The sequence below is a fragment of the Balaenoptera borealis genome, assembly GCF_965194805.1.
Source record: "Balaenoptera borealis genome assembly, chromosome: 1".
Lineage (NCBI taxonomy): Eukaryota > Metazoa > Chordata > Mammalia > Artiodactyla > Balaenopteridae > Balaenoptera > Balaenoptera borealis.
The window spans coordinates 86216010-86232116 of record NC_138860.1 but is presented as its reverse complement, the minus strand read 5'-3'; the positions used below and the strand labels follow the sequence as shown (position 1 = coordinate 86232116).

Here is a 16107-nt window from a genome sequence, read left to right as displayed (position 1 = left end):
CTGTAAGTGTAAAATACATATCACATTTTATAGACTTGGTATGAAAAAATAATGTAAAAATATTAACCGTCTTTATATTGATCATATATTTAAATGATAATATTTTGTTAATTAGGTTAAATAAAATATATTATTAAAATTTCACCAATTTTTAAAACACTTTTTAAACGTGTCTACTAGAAAATTTTAAAAGTAAATAACGTGACTCAGGGGCTTCCCTGGTGGAGCAGTGGTTAAGAATCCGTCTGCCAATGCAGGGGACATGGGTTCAAGCCCTGGTCCGAGAAGATCCCACGTACCACAGGGCAACTAAGCCTGTGCACCACAACTACTGAGCCTGTGCTCTAGAGCCTGTGAGTCACAACTACTGAGCCCGTGTGCTACAACTACTGAAGCCTGTGCGCCTAGAGCCCGTGCCCCACAACAAGAGAAGCCACTGCAATGAGAAGTCCTCGCACCGCAATGAAGAGTAGCCCCCGCGCTCCTCAACTGGAGAAAGCCCGCACACAGCAATGAAGACCCAACGTAGCCAAAAATAAATAAATTAATTAATTTTTTAAAAATTGGCTCACGTTATATTCCTATTATACAGCTTGCCCTGAGGGACTACAGGACTTCAAAGACCCCTCCTCCTGGATTTAAACAGTCTTCCAGGGAATTCCCTGGCGGTCCAGTGGTTAGGACTCCACGCTTTCACTGCGGAGGGCACGGGTTCAATCTTTGGTGGGGGAACTAAGATCCTCAAGCCATGTGACTTGGCAAAAAATATATACATATATTCTTCCAAAATTTGTTTGGCTTCAAATCTCTGTTTTACCACTTACTAGCTTTATAATCCTAGGCAGTTATTTAAACTCTCTGTGTTTAGTTTCCTCACTGGTAAAAATGGAGATGACGATAATGATAGTACCTAGCTCCTAGAGCTCTTATCAATGTATGGATTAAATGAGTGTACACATGTAATGCACTTAGAACTGTGCCTAGCACTTACAGACTAGTGTTAGCTATTTTCATCATCATTATTATTCATCAAGGAGAGCAAAGTCACAAACAATGCGCTTACTGTTTAAAATACCTAGATGAAAACAGGAAATATCTTGTATAATTCCAAATATAGTGTTGCTTAATATTAAGGGATGTATTATAAATATCCAGGTCGTTCAATGAATTTCAAGCTTTAATTCAGATGGATTATGTTCTATATATCTATTCATTCAACTACTAAGTATTCCTTGAACATCTACTATGTGCTAGGCATTTTTACAAGTATAAACAAAAATAGACAAAAATTGCTGTCTTCATGGGGTTTACATTCTAGTAGAGGGCAGTAAAGCCAATGACCAATAAAGTCAATCTGAACTACTTGGGTTTTTTTAAGATCACATATTCTTGGATATTTAAAAGAGGCCTTAAGGGACTTCCCTGGTGGCGCAGTGGTTAAGAATCAGCCTGCCAATGCAGGGGACACGGGTTCGAGCCCTGGTCCAGGAAGGTCCCACATGCCGCGGAGCAACTAGGCCCGTGCGCCACAACTACTGAGCCCGCGAGCCACAACTACTGAGGCCCGCTCGCCTACAGCCCATGCTCTGCAGCAGGAGAAGCCACTGTAGTGAGGAGCCCACGCACCACAGCGAGGAGTGGTCCCCACTCGCCACAACTAGAGAAAGCCCGCCTGCAGCAACGAAGACCCAACACAGACAAAAATAAATGAATTCATTTTTACAAAAAGGCCTTAAAAGTAAGCTCAAAAATTATAAAAATTTTCCTAGTCTTTTCCCCATTCCCAGCACCCTTTCAAAAGAATGATAAACCTAATTAGTATTCTGTACCACTGCACCAATTAGTACCTACCCAGAGCTAAGGGGAAAGAAGCTACAACAAAGATGTGTTTAAGCTCATTACTTAAACCAAATGAAAGCATAAGATTCAGAGAATTCTTTTCATATCTGTTTCAGAGTTTGAGAAAATATACAATCTGATGCAACAGATTATAGGATTTTGCATTTTTAAACTTAGATTTAATTGATAAGAGAGCAAAATATGAATATGTGCCACCTAGCAAGTCCATCCTATGCGTATACACTAGAGCAGAAAGCAGCAAACTTTTTCTATAATGGGTCAGATAGTAAATATTTCAGTCTTTGCAGGGCATCCAATCTCTGTTGCAACTACTCACTGGACCTGAAAACAGCCATAGACAATATATAAACAAATGAGCACGGCTGTTCCAATAAAATTTCATTTATGGACACTGAAACTTAAATTTTCATGTAATTTTCATGTGTCCTAAAATATCAGTGTTTCTTTTTAAACTTTTAAAAGCCATTCAATAATGTAAAAACCATTCTTAGCTTCTGGATCATACAAACACAGGTGGAAAGCCCTATGGGCCAGGTCATAGTTTGCTGACTCCTGCCTTAGAGAACTCTCACACATGCACAAAAGCAGCTACATATGAGAACATACATAACATCATTATTTGGATTAGCAAATAATTGGAAATAACCATAATAGGAGGATGATAAATAATATTGGTATAACTGGAGATACTTGTATCAACATGGATAAATCTTATGAACATAATGTTGAAAGGGAAACACAAATTACAGTTTAGTTAATGCCATTTATAGAAAGTTTTTAAATATGCAAAAATTATATATTACTGTGCATATTTAGCATATATAATAAAACTATGAAGAAATAGATGGGATTGTTTAACATCAAAGTCATTTACCTGGGCACCTGAGCATGATGGCGGGTGAGAGACAGGAAGAGAAGGATGCAATTGGAGAAGGGTGCACAGAGGGTTTCAGTTGGATTGGTTCATAAATGTCCATTCTTTATACTGTGTTGTATACCTTGAATGTTTAATAATAAATAAAAAGGAATGTGTAGGTTTAATGTGAGTTTAGCAAATGGTTTGTCCTGTTTAGGGGAAGGAGGTTCAACTTTTATTAAAATACCCAAAATCTTAGGCTTCAGCCTGGATGTCTCACACTAAAAAGAGAAAATATTGTTTCATTCTAAATATGTGGACTAACCCTTAGGAAAAAAACAGAAAATGGTATTGCGTTCTTACATAGTTAACTAATGTAAATACCTTCAAACAAACTGGTTATTATTTATCTGTTTCAGAGACTCAAAGAGCTGAGTCAGACTCTCTCTACCTCATTTAATTGGTTCAATCAGCTCTGCCTGTCTGCTCTTAGTCCCCCTGTTCCAGACACATCCTCCACAGCATTACAATGATCCACATGCCCTAGGAACAGCGACTTTCCACCACCTGCTTTGACAGAGCAAATAGAAGTGTAGGTGGCAATGACATTAGTGTTTCTGTGTGTGAAAAACCTAGCGTGAATTTTCCCCTTTCTCTGGTAAAATTTCACAAGGCATCAGTTATAAAAAGAAGAAAAAAAAAAAAACGCTTGCTCTGCTTTTACTGATTTCAGAAAGAGTAGTCATTAAAACTGCCTTTTGGTCTAGAATTACTTAAATAATTCTTTAAGGGTCTCCTAAAGTCACTTATCTTCAAGTAACCTAAATCACGAGCTCCTTTTTAACTTCAAAGACCCCCAAAGTAAAGTAATATCAGTCACAACTGTTGGGCAGGTACTGCCCTCTAGTGCTTACACTTTTAGAATAAAATTTTTAAATACTGACATATCAAAGTCTGTCAAAAATTAGATAGCATCCTCTTGACCAAAGATTTTTCAACTTCACACTATTGACATTTGGGGCCAATAAGTCTTTGCTGTGGGGGCAGCCCTGTGCAATGTTGGATGTTGAACAGCATCCCCAGCCTCTCTACCCACTAGATGCAGTAGCACCCCTACCTCAATTGTGGCAAACAAAAATGTCTCCAGGCATTGCTAACTGTCCCTTGGGGAGCAAAATCATCCCTGGTTGAGAACTGCTAAAGGCTGTCCAAAACGTTCATATTAGTCCTGAAAATTATAAACAAAAATAGTCTCTCTAGATTCATTCATTTGAGTGAAATAAAACTTTCATTTCTGCATGAAAAACAAAAAAAAATAGAGAATTAAGATTTTCAGCTCTTCCCCCCACCCCCAAAATCTCGGCTGGTGGGAAATTCTTTACACCTTTATGTTCCAGCTTCACTTCTTAGATCTATTCACTTCCTTTCAAAGTGCTTAGAAAATAAAGCTTGCGCTTCTAGCTGAATATAGGGAGCATGATCGGGAAAGGGTGGGGGGAGGTATGAGTGTCTGTACTGTGTTCTAGCAAAATTTAGAGGGTCAGGCAACAGAGAATCTGTATTGATCGTAAACATAATATGAAAATTCTTATAAAATACCAGAGGATGTTTCAAATCTGGACTTTAGGAAGTTTAATTAGGAGGGTTTATTCAGATCTGCTACGGATGACTTTTTCCTCATGTAAGTGCTTTATGTGTGTAAGTCCTGATTCTATGAATTTTAAAGCCTACAAATGACTGAGGACTAGATATTTTTAAAATAAAAAATAGTTTGGACTGACATTGAATGAAACTTCCTCCCCTCATCAAATTTCTCACTGGCCCAATTGGTTTTACTGGAGAAATAAACAAGAAATAAGAATCAATAAACAATTTTAATTCACTTATATAATTAAAAACATATTTTTATTAACACATTCAGATCTAATATTTTATTCATTGCTTAATGAAATTGAAAGTATTAAAGCTCTACAATTGTCAAGCTCTTATTAGCAGAACCTTGGAATGGATATCTATCTTAGCTGCACAGAGCAGTTTGTGATCACTCCTGACCTCTTCTTAGAGGCTGTTGCTTTGCTGAATGTTCATGTTGGTTTCATTCTATCCTCTCTAATTAAATTCAGTTAGAAAGTCTTCTAGTCATATAATAAAGCCAGGGACAAAGAGGTTTTAGGCTCTGATCTTTTAAAGGACAACCAAATGATTTAGAATGTATATTGTTTAAATACAATGTACATAGAAAAGTTAAAAACAATAACATAGAAAAGTTACATGACTTGGATCAAAGTAAAAAGCTAAAGGAAGGGATTTCCCTGCTGGCACAGTGGTTAAGAATCTGCCTGCCAATGCAGGGCACACGGGTTCGGGCCCTGGTCCGGGAAGATCCCACATGCCGTGGAGGAACTAAGCCCGTGCACCACAACTACTGAGCCTGCGTGCCACAACTACTGAAGCCTGCACACCTAGAGCCGGTGCTCTGCAACAAGAGAAGCCACCACAAATAGAAGCCCGTGCACTGTGGGCAGAATAACTGCCCCACCTCTCCTCCGAAGTCCATGTCCTAATCCCCAGAACCTGTGAATATGCTACCCTACATGGCAAAAGGGATTTTGCTGGTATGATTACATTAACAATTTTGAGATGGGAAGCATATCCTAGATAATCTGGCTGAGCCAAATGCAATCATAAGGTCCTTATAAGTGAAAGAGGGAGACAGGAAAGTCAGAGGAGATATAATGATGGAAGTGGAGGTCTCAGTGATGCAATAGCTGGCTTTGAAGATGAAGAGGCTACATGCTGAGGAATGTGGGCCATGTCTAGAAGCTGGAAAAGGCAAGGAATGAATTCCCCACTAGAGCCTCCAGAAGGAACACAGCTCTGCCGACACCTTGATTTTATTCCCATAATACCCATTTCAGGCTTCTGACCTCCAGAACTATACAAAAAGTAATTTGTATTACTTAAAGTGACTAAGTTTGTGGTAATTTGTTGTAGCAGCACTAAGAAACTAATACAGGAACATTTCATTACTCTTTTAGAACTTTTAATATCCTGTTAATTCAGAATTTCAGCATTTGAGTAATTACCTCTCATATTATTACCATGTTTATAATTTTTTTTTAAAGCTCCTTTTATTTTTTATTTTTATTTTTTTTAATTAATTTATTTATTTATTTATGCCTGTGTTGGGTCTTCGTTTCTGTGCGAGGGCTTTCTCTAGTTGTGGCAAGCGGGGGCCACTCTTCATCGCGGTGCGCGGGCCTCTCACTATCGCGGCCTCTCTTGTTGCAGAGCACAGGCTCTAGACGCGCAGGCTCAGTAATTGTGGCTCACGGGCCCAGTTGCTCTGCGGCATGTGGGATCTTCCCAGACCAGGGCTCGAACCCGTGTCCCCTGCATTGGCAGGCAGATTCTCAACCACTGTGCCACCAGGGAAGCCCCCATGTTTATAATTTTTAAAGGTACAGGTGCTCTCTTTCTCTGGTTGCTAATAACTATCACATTTTACTAAAACATACTTGCTATTTACCTTTAAAAACATGAATCTCAAGATTAAAACCTGGAGGCTAGTACACATACAATGAGGAGAATCTACTCTAGCACTGCAAGAAAAATTTAGTGGACATGAAACATGCATTTAAGTATGTGGCAATAGCTACCTATCAAATCTCAAGAGATAAAAAAAGTCCAGTAGCCCAACTATACTGGCTGTTAAACAAGTTGAAATTTGATTCATAAAATAGAATCTGACTTCAAAAGACAAAAATGGCAAAGTTAACAATGCTACTTTGATGTGACCCTTTAGCAGAAAGCTGACCTTTGTAGCAGTTGTTGAAAACAAGTAAAGTCATTGTAGGAGAGAACTGAGCTTGATATATTATGAAAAATAGGCCTATCCCTTTCATGTAGGTAGAGAGAACTGGCTGAAATTTTATTCTCACCTCATTTCACTACTATTTTAACAGTGAAAGCTGTCACTGTGAAGGCTCATTACACAGCACCTGCGGTGCCTCATTCTGATATAGCAATTCCCAATAATCCTTTTGATGGCAAGTATCCATAAACTCTTCCTTTTCATGGAGAAGTATTATTCAGACACTCTTGAAGGAATTATAATTACAATCTTTAAGGGTTACAATACCTTCAAATAACTAAACAATGGCATATACTCCCAGAAGAAAACAACTTTCCTACCTTTGCCAACCCACTGACAAATTTGGAAAAGATACAATTCCAAACAATGTTCATTACTGCTTATGATTTTGACTCTTGAAACTTTATGAAGAAAACTCTGTATACAGATTATTTTCTCATCTTTTCCAAAGTACTTATGAAAAACAAGAATTTTTAATCCAGATGCTGTTTCCTAAATTGGCCAAAAGGTGTATTCCTTGATTTGAAATGGAAGAAATTATTTTAGCTTAGCACTTGTTGTTTAAGAAAGTAAGCTTCAGAAATTCTCTTGCTTCATCTCCTCCTGTCAGGTTTCAATATCATCTGGTGAGTTAAACTTTTAAAATAGTGTCTACAGAGTAAATTAATTCGTTACAGAACATTTTCTTTATTTTCACCTGGCATCACTTTGGGCATCAAGGTGTCCTTTGTACTAAGCAGTTTAATCTGAATTGGCAATATATGGATTACATATATATATAGTAATTTAGAGATTTTACTGTATTTCTCTTATGGAATGCTTTATACAATTTATTTTTTCTCCTTCTGTGATATGGTAAAATGCCTCTAGAGAACTTTATGGTTTATGTAACATAAAGTTACATAAAAGTGCAACAAGTAAAGTATGAGTTTAAGGAAAAATATTTCAAGAAAAGTAAACTCTAGCCATTTTTAACCTATACTTGAAATTTTTCCCTTCTTGTACTTCTGTAATGAGGCAACTGATAACTAAGGGAATTCTAAAAATCTAAACAAGCATTATAAACAAGGCACTGCTGCAAAAGGTGGAAGATGCAAAGACAATTCCTGCCCTCCAGGAGTTTTCATTTTGGTGGGGACCAGAAGAATGATGATAAGAGACTAACAGCCCCATCATGTGGGAGCTCTAGACAAGCAATCCAAGGATATGTTAGAGAAAGACTGTATCCAGAGGGATCCATAAAAGAAACTGCCCTGACGATGGATAGGATCTTAGTGAATAGAGATGGGGGACATTCCAGACAAAGGGGAAAGTGTGACCAAAACCAGAGAAATATGGTATATTGTTTTCCAAGGGGTGCTGTAACAAAGTACCACAAATTAAGTGGCTTGACATAACAAAAATCTATTCTCCCATAGTTCTGAACGATAAATATAAAAAATCAAGGTGTTATCAGGGCCATGCTCTCTCTAAAGGCTTTAGAGGAGAATTTTCCTTGCCTCTTCCTAGCGTCTCATGGTTGCCTGAAATCCTTGGTGTTCCTTGGCTTATAGACACATCAGTCCAATCTCTGCCTCCATCATCACATTCTCCTGTGTGTGTCTCTCTTCACATGACTGTCTTCCATGTGTGTCTGTGTCTCTTCTCCTATTCTTATAAGGTTACCAGTCATATGGGATTAGGGCCCACCCTAATCCAGGATGACCTCATCTTAACTATCTCTACAAAGATTACATCTACAGAGACTCTATTACCAAATAAGATCACATTCACAGGTACTGGGGGTTAGGACTTGGACATGTGTTTTGGGGGGACACAATTCAACCCACAACATATGGTAATGAGAAGTTCAATGTGGCTAGAAAGTAGACTACATCTTGGGGAAGAATGAAAATAACACAGGAAAGAGTTGTAGAAGACCTTGATGAATAAGCAATGGGTTGTGCCACAGAATTGTTTTCTTCGTAAATTTATTATTTATTTATTTATTTATTTATTTATAATTTTTTTGGCCATGCCATGCAGCTTGCGGGATCTCAGTTCGCCAACCAGGGATTGAACCCGGGCCCCGGCAATGAACGCCCAGTATCTTAACCACTGGACCACCAGGGAATTCCCCCACAGAATATTTTTAGGTAAAAGAGTATTACTAATGAAACTATCCATTTGGGAAAATTAAGTTGTCATTATTATGTAAAACTCATGTGAGAAAAAGACAAAATAACATGCAAAGTCAGAGAGTTACTTTAGGAATAGAACGTGTTTGTGATGCCTCAAATAAAATGGTCTCATAAGGTCTATAAAGAATAGCACATACGAGAGAGACTGGTTATAGGAGATAAGAGATGAGGTAAGACTGAATTTGAGGACTTGGAGAATAGTGGTACGATTATTATCAGTATGTTAATTGTATTGCATTTTAACACCAATTCTCTGACACTAACTGGGTGTCCTACAATTCGACTCTGACACTATCTACTGAGAGTTAGTGCAGGCCACACAAGTAAAGGGCAAAGTCCTTCACAAGACTGCCCTTGCTTCAGACACCAGCCACCCGCACATCTGCTGACTACAAATTCTCAGGTTTCTTACAACCCCTCAGGTTTGATAATTTGCCAGAACAACTCACTGAATTCACTGAAAGCACTGTAGTTACAATTACAATTTTATTATAAAAAATACCATTCAGGAATAGCTAAATGGAAGAGAAACATAGGACAAGGTCTGGGGTGGGGGACGAGAGGAGGGGGACACAGAGTTTCCATGCCTTCTCCTTATGCAATCCAGTGCAGCACCATCCTGGCACATTAATGTGTCTATGAACCAGGAAGCTCCACTGAGCCTCAGATCCAGAATATTTATTGGGGTTTCACCACATAGGTATGATTGACTAAATCACTGGCCACGTGACTGAATCCAATTTCCAGTCCCTCTCCCCTCCCAGGAGGTTGGGAGTGGGGGTTAGGGGAGTGCGGTTGAAAGTTCCAATCCTTTAATCATGTGCCAGGTCTTTCTGGTATGGCCAGTCCCTCACTTGAAACTATCTAAGGGCCCACCAAGAGTCATTTCATTAGCATAAATTCAGGTATGGTAGAAAGGGGATTGTAATGAATAACAAAAGATACTCAGGAAATTCCAAGTTTTTGAAGCTTGTGCCAGGAACTGGCGACAAAGACTAGATATATTCTTTATTATATTACATGCATATTAATAACAACTATTTAGGGCTTCCCTGGTGGTGCAGTGGTTGAGAATCTGCCTGCCAATGCAGGGGACACGGGTTCGAGCCCTGGTCTGGGAAGATCCCACATGCCACGGAGCAACTGGGCCCGTGAGCCACAATTACTGAGCCTGCGCGTCTGGAGCCTGTGCTCCGCAACAAGAGAGGCCGCGATGGTGAGAGGCCCGCGCACCGCGATGAAGAGTGGTCCCCACTTGCCGCAACTAGAGAAAGCCCTCGCACAGAAACGAAGGCTCAACACAGTCATAAATAAATAAATAAATAAAAGAACGTGAATTTCTTAAAAAAAACAACTATTTATTAAGGACTTGATCTGCAACAGGTACATTTAACTCTCACAAAGCCTTATTATTATCATCTCCATTTTACAAATTAGGAGATTAAGTCTCAGGGATCATATGAGCCCCAACTTCATAACACTAGTAAATGGTAAAGATTCGAAGTCAGGTCAGTTTACTCCAGAGCCCATGCTGGTAACCACAATGCATACTTCCTTACTGTGTACCCTTGGGCAAATCACTTTACCTCTCCAGACTATCTAGTAAAATGAAGAGGCTATGATTACCAATGTTCCTTTCAACTCCAGTGTTTCCCTTTTTCATTTAAATTGTTTCAAAACACCACAGTATCCTACTTATGAGTAAAGAATGATTTACTATTACTCTGCTGTTGGACATTTAGGCTGCTTCCAGTTTTTCCTTAATATAATTAACCCTGCAGTGAACATCCCAGTGCACTCACTATCTGCTTTACAGATTATTTCCTTAGAATAAATTCTTAGAAATAATCCTATGTAAATATATTTCAGTAATAAGGATTTTTTTTAATTTTCTTAATCTAATGAGAATTTTAAATTATCATTTTAATATACCTGCTTTTAAAAGGCAATATTATGCTACAATAGGAATTTAGTAAGAAAAAAATAACACATTTTATTTTAACTTGATTTCTTTAAAAATTTTTATCACTAATTTTTTAATATCAGGTCTACGTCTTCTTATCTTCATAAAATTATACTTGTTAATGATAATAACAATTCATAAGAAGAGAAGATAACACATTATACTTACACCTGATTACTTTTAAATTGTAACACCTTATTCACAGATGTATCCCTAGGGCTTAGAACATAGAAATCAATAAGAACTTATTGAATGAATAAACTTGTCTTGGTCTTTTTGTTTATTCTTTCAGACTAACTTTATAAAAAATTTTCAGTTCCCCCCTAAAAAGAACTCCATAAGGAATTTAAATGGGAATTGTATTGAATTTTTAAGTTGACTTAAGATGGTGTGAAATCTTCAAAACGTTTAGGGTTTCCATCCAAAACTTAGCATGCCTCTCCTTTCATTCAGTGGTGAAAAACTAAGGGTGTTTCTATTAAAGGGTGTTTCCAATATTTTTTCTCTCTGGTAATAATTTGATAGTTTGGATTATATAGGTCAAACACATTCCTCAATAAAGGCATGCCTATGAATTTTATTTGTTGATACAGTGAATGAGATATTTTTCATTACATTTTCTACCTAATTATTGCCAGAATAGTTGAGTGATTTTTTTTTCTGAACTACTTTATTAATTCAAATGCTCAGTTTAACATAAAAATTCTATCATCTATTTTCCCCTAGGATTTAAACCACTTATTTATTTACTATCTTATTGCATGAGTCAGAAATTTCAAAACAATTTTAAATTATAGTGACTGAGAGACTAAATATAAAAATGGATAATGGCCAGACCATATAGAAAATAGAAACCTGACCCACAAGCTGCACCCACCTGCTCAGGAAACCAACCCCTTATCTACAATAAACAACGCAGGAAGCCAGCCTGCTATGTCAGACTTGCAGGAAGCCAGGTTGCTATCTATAGTGACAATCCTAGAAGCTAAACAATAACTTCTGTAACAAATGGCTCAAAATGGCCAGGACTTCATTAATAACTGACGGCTTCCCTAATTTTGGTCCCCACTTCCAATGTGGGACCAACCATAGAAAGCCAAATATGCACCCCTAACCAATCACACAGGATGCCCCATTTCTAGTTAGCCTGCCTACAAGCTTCTCCATGCCAGCAGCCTCCAATCAGCACACACCTGAAGCCTTCCCTTTTTCCACTATGAAGCTTTCCCATTTCTGCACCTGATTTTGAGTCACTGACAAAACTCAGGTAACAGAGGCTGATTCCTTTGCTATAGCAAGCTCAGAATAAATAGCCTTTGCTTTTCTCATTTGGTTGGTCTTCATTTATTTGCACAGGCAATAGCAGGCTTCCTTAATTTTGCTCCTCATCTTAATGGAAACATCCTTAATTTTTTTTTTGCCATTAAGAATAATACTGTTGGGCTTCCCTGGTGGCGCAGTGGTTGAGAATCTGCCTGCCAATGCAGGGCACACGGGTTCGAGCCCTGGTCTGGGAAGATCCCACATGCCGCGGAGCAACTAGGCCCGTGAGCCACAACTGCTGAGCCTGCGCGACTGGAGCCTGTGCTCCGCAACAAGAGAGGCCGCGATAGTGAGAGACCCACGCACCGTGATGAAGAGAGTGGCCTCCGCTTGCCACAACTAGAGAAAGCCCTCGCACAGAAACGAAGACCCAACACAGCCAATAAATAAATAAATAAATAATAAAAGTGTTTAAAAAAAAAAAAAGAATAATACTGTTATTTTAAGAATGGATAAACAACCAGGCCCTATTGCATAGCACAAGGAACTATATTCAATTTCCTGTGATAAACCATAATGGAAAATAATATAAAAAAGAATGTATATATATGTATAACTGAATCACTTCGCTCTACAGCAGAAATTAACACATCATTGTAAATCAACTATACTTCAATTAAAAAAAGAAAGAAGAAAAAAAAAAAAAAGAAGGAAGAATATTGTTATTTTGAAAAATATTTTTATCATATTGAAGTATTCTTCTATTCCATTCCTAATACGTACTTAAAATAGAATGTTTACTTTTTATCAGATATCTTTTCAGCATCTGAAAAGATCTTGTATTTTTCATTTTCTATGTTTTAAGATTAGATTTCTTATTATTAAGCCATCCTCAAATTTCTGAGATAAGCATTTCTCAGTTGTGATTAATTATTCTTTCAATATATTTTAATATTTATTTGCTTGTCTTTTTATTTAAGATTCGAAGTCTATATTTATAGGCAAGACTCATTTTTGGTATTCAGTATTAACCTTACTAGTTTTATTTTCCAATGGATAATTTTATTTTCAGACTGAGAGGGCATCTTTTAGGTACTTAAAAAAGATAAACCAGAATGTTAGCAGCCACCTATAATTATAAAGGAATAATAAACAAATGCCTCACCTTCAAGAGTATAACAACATGGGGCTTCCCTGGCAGTCCAGTAGTTAAGACTCCGTGCTTCCACTGCAGGGGGAGTGGGTTCGATCCCACACGCCAAGCGGCACGGCCAAAAAAAAAAAAAGAGTATAACAACAATTCAAATGTATTCAAAAGTGAGGTGAAAATAAACCTACTTGCAAATATCTGCTTTAATTAAATAGAAAACCATTATTTTAAGCATTGTCTTTATTGGAAAATTCTCTACTGTAGAGAACCATAGCACTCAAGCTAAAGAGAAAAGTCTATTGATATTAGGGACAAAACTTAAGACTTCTCAGAAATAAGAGTAGTAAATACATAAAATAATGCTTTCTTTTAACGCTAACCTGTTCCTGTATTTAATGAGAGTATATGTTTTGCATATCAAATTAATATATGTTTGGCCTTCCCTGGTGGCGCAGTGGTTAAGAATCCGCCTGCCAATGCAGGGGACACGGGTTCAAGCCCTGGTCCGGAAGATCCCACGTGCCGCAGAGCAACTAAGCCTGTGTGCCACAACTACTGAGCCTGCACTCTGCACCCCGTGAGCCACTACTGAAGCCCGCGTGCCTAGAGCCCGTGCTCCCCAGCGAGAGAAGCCACTGCAATGAGCAGCCCGCGCACCGCAACGAAGAGTAGCCCCCGCTCGCCACAACTAGAGAAAGCCCGCGCACAGCAACGGGACCCAACACAGCCAAAAATAAATAAATAAAATAAATTAATTTTTTTAATTAATATATGTTTAACATCTGACTTCATGAAGTTTACTATCCTGCTGTTAATGATATTAATATTTTTAAATAATTAGACATAAGTAAAATATAACCATAAAAATTTAATATATGCTAAAAAGGAGATATCAAAAATCACTGGCAAAGGGATAGATGATTCAATAATAAATAGTGCTGGAAAAACTAACAATTTGGGAGCATGGAGAGACCAAAAAGAGTGTCCAAAGAATGGGCCCAGGGGCTCCCCCAGGGTTGCCTGACAGTGAGCTGGCTGGTATCTGGAGGTGCCTGATCTTACCTTCCTCCAGTCTCCAAGTGCTGGACAGCTAGTGTTTCCAGCAGCTCTCTAAAGAGCTGGCACCCAAGCTTAGGCTATTTGACACCCAAATTCAGCTCCACTCTCAGGCCACTCCCATGTTTGACCACAGCAACCACAGCACACCTGGTGCACTCAAGCAAGTACACCACTCTCCTGGAGAGTGAGTGCATGGCCCCTTGCATCCTGCTGACCCTTCTATTTATGAATTCCTGCTTGAACCAAATAATACTTGGTGTTGATTGCCTGAGTCCTTTGCTTGAGGAAATGGGTTTAATCCCTGACCTCACATTATGCACCAAAACTAATTCTGGAAGGTAAACAAAATAAGGTCAGTAAAATAAAGTTAACAACAACAACAAAAAAGGTTAATAAAAATAAATAAAGACAATGAAAAGCTAGAATAAAGTAGAATTAAATGATTTCCAAATCTCTGGAGGGTGAGACAAATTTCTAGGCTTCATAAGAAGATAAATCACAAATAAAAACACTAATTGATTTACTGCTTACTACATAAATATTTTAAACATTCATATAACAACAAAAAGACAAAGAAGAGAAGAAATATTTCATCTAATATGACAAAAGGTTAAAATCCCTATTACATAAAAAATTAATACAATTGATTTTTTTAAATCAAATCATTGAAGCCTAATTGATAAAGGTTATAACCAATCTACAAAGGACCATGCAACCAGTAACCAAAGAAATGCAAATGAAAGCAACAACAAGGTACCATTTTAACCTACTTTTTCTCCTACTTTTCTGACAGCTCCTTCTTACGCTCTTTTGCTCTTCATCTCCCCAACCTCTGTATGCTGAAGTGCTCTAGGAATTCAATAGTATTTAGACTCATTACCTAATGACCTCAACCAGTCTCATGGCTTTACACAGCATCTATTTATCACTGATTCCCAAAATTTATATCTCCAACTCAGACTGGAATATCCAGCTGCCTACTTGCCATCAACACTTGAATTTTTAACAACAGACTCAAACCTAATGCAAATATATCTCATTCTGTACTACTGATAATGCCTCTCTCTCCCAAACCAGCTTCTCCTGCAGCCTTCTCCTTCTCAGTTGATGGCAACTCCATTCTTCCTGTTGCTCAGGCCACAAATCTTGGTACCATCTTGACTCCTCTCTCTCATATGCCACATCTCATCAGTCAGCAATTTCTGTCAGCTCCACCTCCAAAATACACCCAGAATTCAATTCACTTCCCCGACCCCCACCAGGATCCAAGCCACCATCATCTTTCACCTGGATTATTGCAATAACCTCTTAACTGGTGTGCTGGCTTCTGTCCTTGCCCCCCTTCCTCTGTTCTCAGGAGAGTAGCCAGAGTGAACCTGTTAAAACCTAAGGCAGATGCTCTCACTCCTTTGCTCAACTCTCCAATAGTTGCCCATTCCCATTCAAAGTAAAATCCAAAGACTTTACAAGCCCTACATGATCTATTCCCTTCTTACCCTACCTCACCCCTTATCGCCATGACTTCATCTAATATTGCTATCCCTCTTGCTTACCTTCTTCTAGCCATGTGGCTTTGGTGTCCCTCTAACCACACAAGCCATGCTCCTACCACAGAGCCTTTGCATTTGCTATTCTTTATCTGGAATGCTCTTACCAAGATATCAAATAGCTCACTTTCTAATTTCCTTTGGGTCTTTACTAAAAATTTGCCTTAATTTTCCTCCTCCCCTTTCCTTCCTTTCCTGGCAATTCAGTCTTAAAGATATTCAGTGGGGCAGAACAAGGTACACTGGCCCATAGTGGTATGTCAGAGCCAAGCAGGACCAAGAGGGCACCCATGCAGAGGGATGGCCTGGCATGGGGTGTCAGACCTGAGCAGGGTGAAGATCTTCTTACATGGAG

General features: G+C 38.3%; 1 long non-coding RNA gene across 1 annotated transcript in view; it reads right to left on the bottom strand.

The window, feature by feature from the left end:
* The window catches only part of LOC309614303, a 52922-nt gene that overhangs the window by 30325 nt on the left and 6490 nt on the right, over window positions 1-16107 (bottom strand). The window contains exon 2 of the long non-coding RNA XR_014236099.1: window positions 13162-13224. This is a non-coding gene — a long non-coding RNA (uncharacterized lncRNA). The remainder of the gene's footprint in view (window positions 1-13161; window positions 13225-16107) is intronic.